Genomic DNA, 9,758 nt, shown 5'->3' with positions numbered 1-9,758 from the left:
GGGACCCTGTGGAGGCACCGAGGAATGGCATGTATGTAGGGTGAAGAGTAAAAGAAGTTTTCCAAGGTTAGAGTGTCTAAGCCAAGAATGATATTGAAAAACATTAGACAAGCAAAGCAGAGTCCACTGGGAAGGAAGTGAAGAAATTGCTCATGTAAAGGCCCTAAAGCTTGAGAGTTTGGATCCTGCAGTGATGAGAACAATGGTGGAACTGTCCCAGACCCACCCATTCCTCCTTAACATAGACTCAATTTTAGGGTTCTCTCATCGAGATGACCCCCTCTGAATGCTCAAAACATCATTCCTCCTAACCTTGAATGATTCCCAGCCATTCATAAATAATGTCTTACAGGGCACTGTTATGAGCCCTGGAAAAAAGGAAGTTGGAGAATTAGCAGAATTCTTTGATGAACAGACTTAGAGTTATAACGTTGTTCACTGAAGACTCTAACGGTCATACAGTAGTCATCCTTTCTAGCAAGGCAAATTTTCTGCCTGGTTGTACATTTCCCTCTGAGGTAGCTATCACATTCTACACACATGAGAGCTAAGGCTGCAGGGAGAAAGGCTGTATTGAGGGATGAAGGAAGACAACTCCATCAGTACAGAAAAGAACAGAGATCACTCTTTCTGCCCGAGAGCTCTGATGTGCAAACGTCTGCCCTTGGGGATTGGTTCCAGTAATAAAACAGTTTAGAAACACAGACTGAGCAGGAAGAAATAGGAAAGCGATCTAATTCTTTTCTGCATGAGACTGCACACAACTATCAGGCAGGGCAAAGAACTCATTATCCACACAGACAATCTTCCCATGGTTTTCTTCCTGTATTTTCTTGCCAACCATGAGGATTACAGGTAAAAGGAATGTACAAGGCATTTCCAGGGTATCATGCAAGAAATTCAGGATTGCCATCTCTAAGTGTTCGAAATGGGCTTCATCCCTCATTCTCAGTCAGAGCTCAGAGAGCCCAGGGAAATGGAGAAAAAGGCAGGTCTTGCTTAAATATCTCCTAAGGATAAGCATGGGCTAATAAGTTGAATATCCTCAACTTGAGGATTGAGTGACTGCCAGGTGGGCCAGGGAGCAGATATTTACTTTATTACCATTCAGTTTTAACTTAAATTAGAAGGTATTATAGAAAATTTTTTCAAGGAAGTAATTTCAACTGTCTTTTTCTAAGAAATGAAAATATGTACGCTATTATTTCACCCCCAGAAGCAGAGAAAAATTGAAAAGAGTGAAAAGAAAATCTTGTTATATTCCCATGTTTGGACTACGTTTTAAACATCTAATGATTGCACATACCCAGTACATTCTCAGATGAAATGCCTTAGTTTCTTTTCTTCTGACTCTGATAGGTCCTGACAGGGTCTGTGCTGGGGACGGCTTCAGTCCCAGCCCTACACCATGTGGGCTGTTTTCCTTGCAGTTTATTTGCATGTCCTTGGGCTTTGCCCAGATCCTCTGCTTTTCCTCGGGAGTGCAGCAGGAGGAAAGAATAACTTGAGTGTTTTCCCAAGTAAACTCATAAGTTAAGACTAGATTTTTTTATTTTAGGTTTTGTTCCACATTTTTTTTAAAATAAGCAGTCATTCAGGACAAAACTACTTTCCTTTTCCTTTCAATAAAACATCTCTCATACACTCTACATCCAAGTTAGCAAAACAATCCTGGAAACTGTTCTTAAGCTAGCATTTTACAACATACTATTACCATTAAAATTAAACTTGTTAGAATAATACTAAATACTTAAAACACTTTAGTTAATGCATTACTGAAACACAAATACATAATTTTTAACAAGAATTCCCAGAAAGAGAGTGGGACATTTTGAGATTATTAGGAAGGAGTGAGGAAAAGGTATACTATGGAGGGCATAAGGCAGTGGAGGGGTTTGCAGGGGCCTAGAGATTATACCATCTATTCCCATAATAGAGACTGAGAAGTGGGTCAGTGGCCTGGAGAATTTAGGCATAGCAGAGTAAGGGGCTTCTGTATTTGAAGGGAATGAAATGTTTTTACCTGTGACTGAAAACATCACCCATGGTTCTGTCAGTGTGAGGCTTTTTGGTACCTGGGTATTTTCAGTTGTCCATGGGGAGCTCCAGGAGATTGGGGAGCTCAAGCCATGGATCAGATTGGCTTTGGGAGTTTGATCTTTTCCAGCTTGAAGGGACCTGAGAGCAGCTGGACTTTCAGTCGCTTCACTGTTTGTACAGCAGACAGGACTTGAGGGTTTGTTTGTTTTTTTCCCTTTAAGGATTTTGCCAGTAATTTACATGCTTGCTTTTTAGAATTAGCCTTGGCTTTTGTTTTCTCCTGCTCCTGCTGAGAGTGCTCCAGGTTTCTATTACTAAACCCCTTGAAGGTTAAGTTTTTAGAGTATGAGCCTAGGCTCTGTTTAATTTGGGAAAGGTCAGAAAGAGAGAAGGGAACATGGATACAGATGGGCCCCTCCAGTCCAGACACTTCTTGTGAGGAGAGGATTGGCTGAGTTCGAGAGGAACGGGTCCTTCGTGGGGAAGGAAGGGAGGGTTGAGACTCTGAGGTGGAATTTGGAGATGGGGGGAGGGTTGTTTAATGGCTGTGTTTCCACAGCAGCTTCAGCTTGGCCAGGAGGGGCTGCGTAGGGAGGAGAAGGAGGAGAAGGAATGCTGGGCTTGGAGACAGTTGGTTTTGTGAGAGGGGAATGGAGAAGAAGGAAAGAGGGGTGCCTGCATGAGTTGAAAAAGGCCTGGACATGTGGGACTTCACTTGCTGAGATGCTGACAGTAATTGACAAGGTTAAAAGAATTTGGGGATCAAGGGTTCCATTTTCTGGCCAGGTTGATCCATTATCTAATTTGTATTGTGGCTGTGCGGCCCATGATTAGAATGAGGGTGTATAGGGTAAGGAGATAGCCCAGCTCTCAGACTTAGGAATAATGGAGAGGGTGCCTCCTTTGAGAGTTCCCAAGCTCCAGTGCAGTGATGGAGGAGTGGATAGTGGTGTCCCCCTGTCCTACTTGTCCCTAGGGTTCTGGACCTGGTTTTGGCAGCTCCCACCTAGCACTGGGATTCCCGTGAACATGGTCTCGGACAACACAGAAAGAGAGTGCTTGAGAGAGAGAAGGTGCTTTCTCCTTACACTGAGGTGATTTCCTGGAGGTGGGTGTTGGAGTCAGGCAAGTGGGTTCTGACCCATCTGATGGAGATATCATCTCTTTTCTCTATTCCTGGGTTTCAGCACCAAAATGTTAGCTTTTTTTTGATCAAGAAGAGAAGAGATGAAAACTCGATCAAAAGTTTTATTGTCTGGCCGTGTGCAGGTGGGCTGAAGCCTAAGAAAACCGTGACATCCCTGAGCCAAGGGAACAGAGGGCTTATAAAGGATGGTTGGCAGGAAGTTCTTTGTCCAGGGATGGGGAGGCTGGCAGGTTTAGGTTTGCAGTCTTTCGGTGGCTACTTTTGGGAAAGGAGGTAGTTGGCAGGTTTGCTTTGGCTGATTTGAGAGTGGAAGCTTGAGGAGTGGGAAAATTTAAAATTTTAAATGTTATCACAAACTTGCAGGATTCCTGAGGGTGGGGGCGGTGGCTTATTGCTAATCCTAGGATGGTGGGTGGTGACGGCTTTATCCCAAACTTGCAGAATTCCTAAGGGTGGGGGTAGGGTGAGGGCCCAGGGCCTAAACCTAACAAATTCAACATTCTTTTTCAAAATTCATCCAAAATACTATGGAACAAAAGAATCAACGTATACTTTGATTTACAATACTAAATGAATTGTCTGAACATTGTTTCTAATCAGTGTATATACTAACCACATCTCGTTTTAGAAAGTCGGATTATTTACAGCCTAAAGAATTGACTTTTATTTAACTGGGTTATCTAATGCAAACAAGTAAAACACACCCCCAGAAAAAAACCAACTACATAATAATTTTTATTTTATTTATTGGTTTATTTTTCAGATACATACCCTTTTTTATATTTTATCCATTAATTATAAAAATTTATATAGAGAGGAATGGACAGAATTGCAGAAAGGCTCCTTATTCTGGAGTCTTTTGACACTTTCAAAAACTGCCAACCTATGGTCTATCGTTGTCTTAATATACCACCTTTCTCTGCCTCACATCCACAAGTCATTGTTTTTTAATTTGTGGCTTGCTCTACCATGATAGAAGACAACTAAAAATTTTATTAATTTTGTGGTTTTTTTAAGTTCCCATGAGCTCAAAGACCAATATTTTTTGTGGTTTCTATTGCAGAGGAGAAGAATTCACAGAGAAGAAATTTAATGGGATGATTACTAATTATTTTTCCCTCCACATTAAATATTGAAAAAGATCTCTATGGTTTCTTTTTTCTGATCTTGCCCCTGACCTCTAGATATTAAAGGTTGTTAATACAAAAAAAACCATAGGTCAAAATAAAACTGTTAAATTCAGAATTAAGAAATGAGTATTGTTACTGAATCATTACATGGATGTTTTCTCTTTCTGTGTTGTAGAATAGGCAGAAGTTAATAACAGAAATTACTGAAACTCAATTAGCCTCCTCCTTGCTTACAGTTACTATTGTAATGGTTATTCTAGCCTAGTCTTATCCTCATGTATACTTACTGTTTTAGTTTGCTAATGCTGCTGGAATGCAAAACACCAGTAATGGGCTGGCTTTTATAAAAGGTGGTTTGTTTGGTTACACAGTTACAGTCTTAAGGCCATAAAGTGTTCACAGCAATGCATCAACAACTGGGTACCTTCACTGGAGGATGGCCAATGGTGTGTGGAAAACCTCTGTTAGCTGGGAAGGCACATGGCTTGAATCTGCTTGCTCCCAGGTTGTGTTTCAAAATGGCGTTCTCCAAAATGTCTGCATCAGCTTCCAAGGGCCATCTTCAAAATGTCTGTCTCAGCGCCAGCTAGCTGTAAGCTCTTTCTGTCTGAGCTTACATAAGGCTCTAGTAAACCAATCAAGGCCCACGCTGAATGGGCCTGGCCACACCTCCATGGAAATACTGAACCAATAGGTCCAACCTAATCCACACTAATAAGTCTGCCCTCACAAGATTGCATTAAAGAACATGGCTTTCACTGGGGGCATAATATATACAAGCCAGCACACTTCCTATTGTGATGGGAACAACTCCATCATCCCTTTGTTTGGGTCCGTAAAAACCCTGAACTCCTTAGACTTTGAGACACAGAGTTTTATGCAGATACGCCAACTGGTCTCCTGTTTTGTGCTTCATAATAAACTCTGTCTTTGAAAAACTGTTGTCATAGATTGGCTGTTGTATACATTGGACAGAGAACTCTACATTTCTATGGTATCACAAATGTGTATCCGTTGGAAAGGAAAATTAACACTAAAAAATCCATAATCATTAGAATCAGAGATAACAAATGGTTGTATATTAATATATCTGAATGTATTTAAAATGATGTAATTCTCTACATCCTAACTCATAACCAGAATTTGTCAGTTTTATTTTCTCCTTTCTATGTCCAGAAATTTTCATGTGATTCAGTAATGAATCAGTGTTCAATTTTCCAAAATGATCCAAAATTTTCTTTAGTGCTAGTTTCCAAAGCAACCTATGATCCTATACAGTCTCAGCCATTACGTGTGTCTGTGATGTGCCTTAACTCTCTGTGATTAAGAAAGTCCTGTTTAATTCACAACACCTTCTTTGCAAGACTAGGCCTGTTGAAGACACATCAGAATTATTCACTATTCGTGTTACTAAAAGTGAATTCAGGATTAGTGTATTGGTATTTTGAAACCATATGATTAGGAAATATGCTGTGTGGTAGCATTTTGTGCTATAGAAATGTCCTGTTTTTCATGAGCCATACACATTATGATGTTAATACCAAATAAAAACCTTTTCCAGAGGCAAAATTTATTGAAATATGAGTGACATACAACAATAAGGAAAATCTTAAGTGTTCAATTTGTTAACTTTTAAACATTGTATACATATTCAAGGTTGTTTAGATATCAATTGTCCTAGAAACTGATCTGTAGATTCAACACAATCAAATCAAAATCCTGCAATATTTTGTGCAGAAAATGAAACTTACATGGAATTGATATTGAAACTTATAAAAGATTTAGAATAATGAAAAAGTTTTAAAAATTAAGAAAAATATGTGAAGCTTTATATCAATGGAACATAAGAAAAACCAAAGGTACACATGGAAGACTGATTTTTGACAAAAGTTTCCAGGAAATTAAACTCAGAAAGTACATTGAAACAACTAACAAACATTCTTGGAACAATTGTATATTCATATACAAAAAAATAATAACCCTTAACCCATATCATATTACATACAAAATTCATCTTGAAAGAAATCATAGACTTAAAGAAACCTAGGACTTTAAAATATATAGAATAAAACATGAGAAGATCTTTATGTATAGTGATTAGAGAAATATTTCTGAGATAGATACAAGCACAAACTATATTAAAAAACATACACATTGGGGATAAATGTGTTGACGTACTTGAAGATGCTGTTGCCTCTGGGTTTGGGGACTTAGCTGGCATAGGAGCACTCTGGAGGATTTAAGTTTTTAAAGAATAAACTTAGTGAGTATAACTTTTATAGAGTCTCAGGAATCTGGGTATTCTTTAGGGTTTGGGGGACTACTGTTGACTTGGGCTTATCACACTGTGGCCATTTGGCATATCTAGGTGAATCTTGCATTGGAGTAACCTCCAGGACAGCCTCTTGACTCTAGTTGAAATCTCTTAGCCACTGAAACCTTATTCTGTTGCCTTTCTTTCCCTCCTTTTGGTCAAAAAGGCATTCTCAACCCCTTGATGCCTGGGCCAGGCTCATTCTTGGAATCCATGTCCCATGTCACCAGGGAGACTCACTCACCGGGGGAGCCCTATCCCATGTTGGGAGGAGGTGATGAATTTATTTGCAGAATTGGGCTTAAAGAGAGAAAATCCACATTTGAGCATCAAAAGAGGCTCTCTGAAGGTGACTACTAGCCATAATTATAGGTGGGCTTAGCTTCCCCTTTACAACCATAAGTTTCACCAGAGCAAGCCTCAAGATCAAGGGCTTGACTTATAAAGTAGGGGGTTTCTAAGTTTCAATAGCATATGTTATGTCCACAATAATCCATCCATATCTCACGTTATCATCACTCAGTTCTATGATCCTCATCACTCTGCATTTTAAGCAATTCTCATGACTCAAAACACCTTGTAGCTCTTTTCAGCACTGAATTACTTGTCCCTAGTATTTGTCTGGTACTAGTAAGGTATTCCTATTAATTATAGTCCCTACTATGCAATAAGTAAATTTTTCCCATATGCCACTCTGTTGTCAACTCTCTGTACTAGTGTCATACTTGAGAAGTATATCATGCAAGCACTTTTCTATGTTTGTGGTGCTGATCTGTGGGATACATGACTTTAAACAACCCCTTTCAATCCTATTCACCTTCAATACAGCTCTGATATTTATAATCCCATTAACAAACAATCATCACCCCTATCCATTACCATACCTTTGAATGGGATGATGTATGAATTTCTAATCTCGCGTAGGTCAAGCTTTTCTCTCTCTGAATTTAAACAGGACATGCCAAATAGAAACTTCTGGAATTGCACCACTGTTTGCATGTAATTTGTAGTAAACCATACTTAATCCTAGGTGGACAACATGAGATTTCTATGATTAAAGAGATGGCAGGGGAAGGAGTATTAAGCCCCTTTATATGACAGTCCCTCCTGGCTTGTATAAAAAGGAAACAGTTGCTGGAAATTGATAATTGACTTTGAGGACTGTGCCGGTTTGAGTGTATTGTGTCCCCCAAATGCCATTATCTTTGTGGTCTTGTGTGGGGCAGACATTTTGGTGTTCGTTAGATTTGCTTGGAGTGTGCCCCACCCAGCTGTGGGTGATAATTTTGATGAGATGTTCCCATGGAGGTGTGGCCCCGCCCATTCGGGGTGGGCCTTGATCGGTGGAGCTATATAAATGAACTGACTCAAAGAGAGGGAATGGAGTACAGCTGGGAGTGATGTTTTGAAGAGGAGCAAGCTTGCTAGAGAGGAACATCCTGGGAGAAAGCCGTTTTGAGGCCGGAGATTTGGAGCAGACGCCAGCTGCCTTCCCAGCTAACAGAGGTTTTCCGGATGCCATTGGCCATCCTCCGGTGAAGGTACCCGATTGCTGAGGTGTTACCTTGGACGTTTTGTGGCCTTAAGACTCTAACTGTGTAGCTAAATAAACCCCCGTTTTATAAAAGCCTATCCATCTCTGGTGTTTTGCATTCTGCAGCATTAGCAAACTAGGACAAGGACCAAAAAAGTTGTCCCACAGATAGCTTCCACCATACCACATGGGATGAAAATTGTTTAAGGAGTGCTGCAAACTAGAGAACTCCAGAAACTGACCAACAATTGTGATGTAATCACAATGAAGAAAATACAAGCATAATCATCATTATAGTGGTGATTTTGAGATAATTCCTCTCTCAGAAGAGAAACCAAAGAGGACCAAAGAACCATGGTGACGCAAATGACATGCTGAGGGTGATGAATCAACCTGACCAAATTATGGGGGCCCAGACCAACTAGGCACATTTTGGGGATAACTTGACCTGGGCCAACAGAGACTTGTTACAGACTATGAAGTAAATTACTGCATTTGCTGGACCCTATCAATAAGAAAGAGGTAAATAAACTTTAGGGCATAATGCCTTATTTCTGCAGACTCATATATCACAATAAGGCCTTCCGTTAACCCTTCGCGTTAAGTTACTAGAAAGAATGTTGACTTTGAGTTTGGTCCAAGAGAAAAAAGAGACATTTAAAGGCTTTAGCCCAACCAATCTCTGGGAATATTTCACCCTAAGGTACAAATGGTTTTGGAGTTCTCTGCTGCATGGACACATGCAGACTGAAATCTCTGGAAAAAGTTAAACACCACCACTGCATGGCATTCCTTGGGATTTGAAACTCAAAAATGACCTGATGCATCCTCAAGGTACACTCCTTTTGAAGGAAATCATGAGGCTGTATTTCAACCCTGATGGAAACTGCTGTGGTGACAGAAGGCTACCAGATATTTTGAAACCCAAGTTACCTCTTACGTCATTGGACATATCAGATATCCTTTCCAGAAAAAGTGGGCAGTTCATCAGAACTTTTTGATAAAATGGAAATAGTTCATATAGGCGCCAGGCAGCAGTCATGGTTTTTGGGGGTAATATTCAAGTATACCAAAAGATGAGAGCCCTGACACTGGGGAATCATATAACATGATGAGAAGCTGCAGCTTCTAGGGCCAAACAGTCTGACCCTTAAGATTCTCTTCTTGCTGTGACAATTCTATAATACCAGAATTTCTCTTAAATCCAAAATGTACTGCAGAAATTTTTTGGAGGTGGAGGAATATAATCTTTACTAAGTTAATGAAATTCATTTTATTCCTTGTTTGCCAAAAGGTTTTTGTTACTGTTGCTATCTCTCATGAATAAGTTTGAATCCTTATAAAATAATATTTTTCATCAGTTGACATGATCATATGATTTATATCCTTTAGAGTGTTAATGTGAATTGATTGATAGACCTTCTAATGTTAAACCATCCTTCCATTCCAGGGATAATCCCTCATTTATCATGATGCCTTACTTTGCATATGCTTGGAATTTTTAACTAAAGTTTCATTTGCAATTCTGCATTGACACTCAGGTACAAACTGGCCTATGATTTTCCTTCTTTTTTTCTAAATATCTTAATTTGG

This window comes from Choloepus didactylus, chromosome 6 (genome assembly GCF_015220235.1).
Source record: "Choloepus didactylus isolate mChoDid1 chromosome 6, mChoDid1.pri, whole genome shotgun sequence".
NCBI classification, from domain to species: domain Eukaryota; kingdom Metazoa; phylum Chordata; class Mammalia; order Pilosa; family Megalonychidae; genus Choloepus; species Choloepus didactylus.
Note: the sequence above shows the minus strand (reverse complement) of the source record.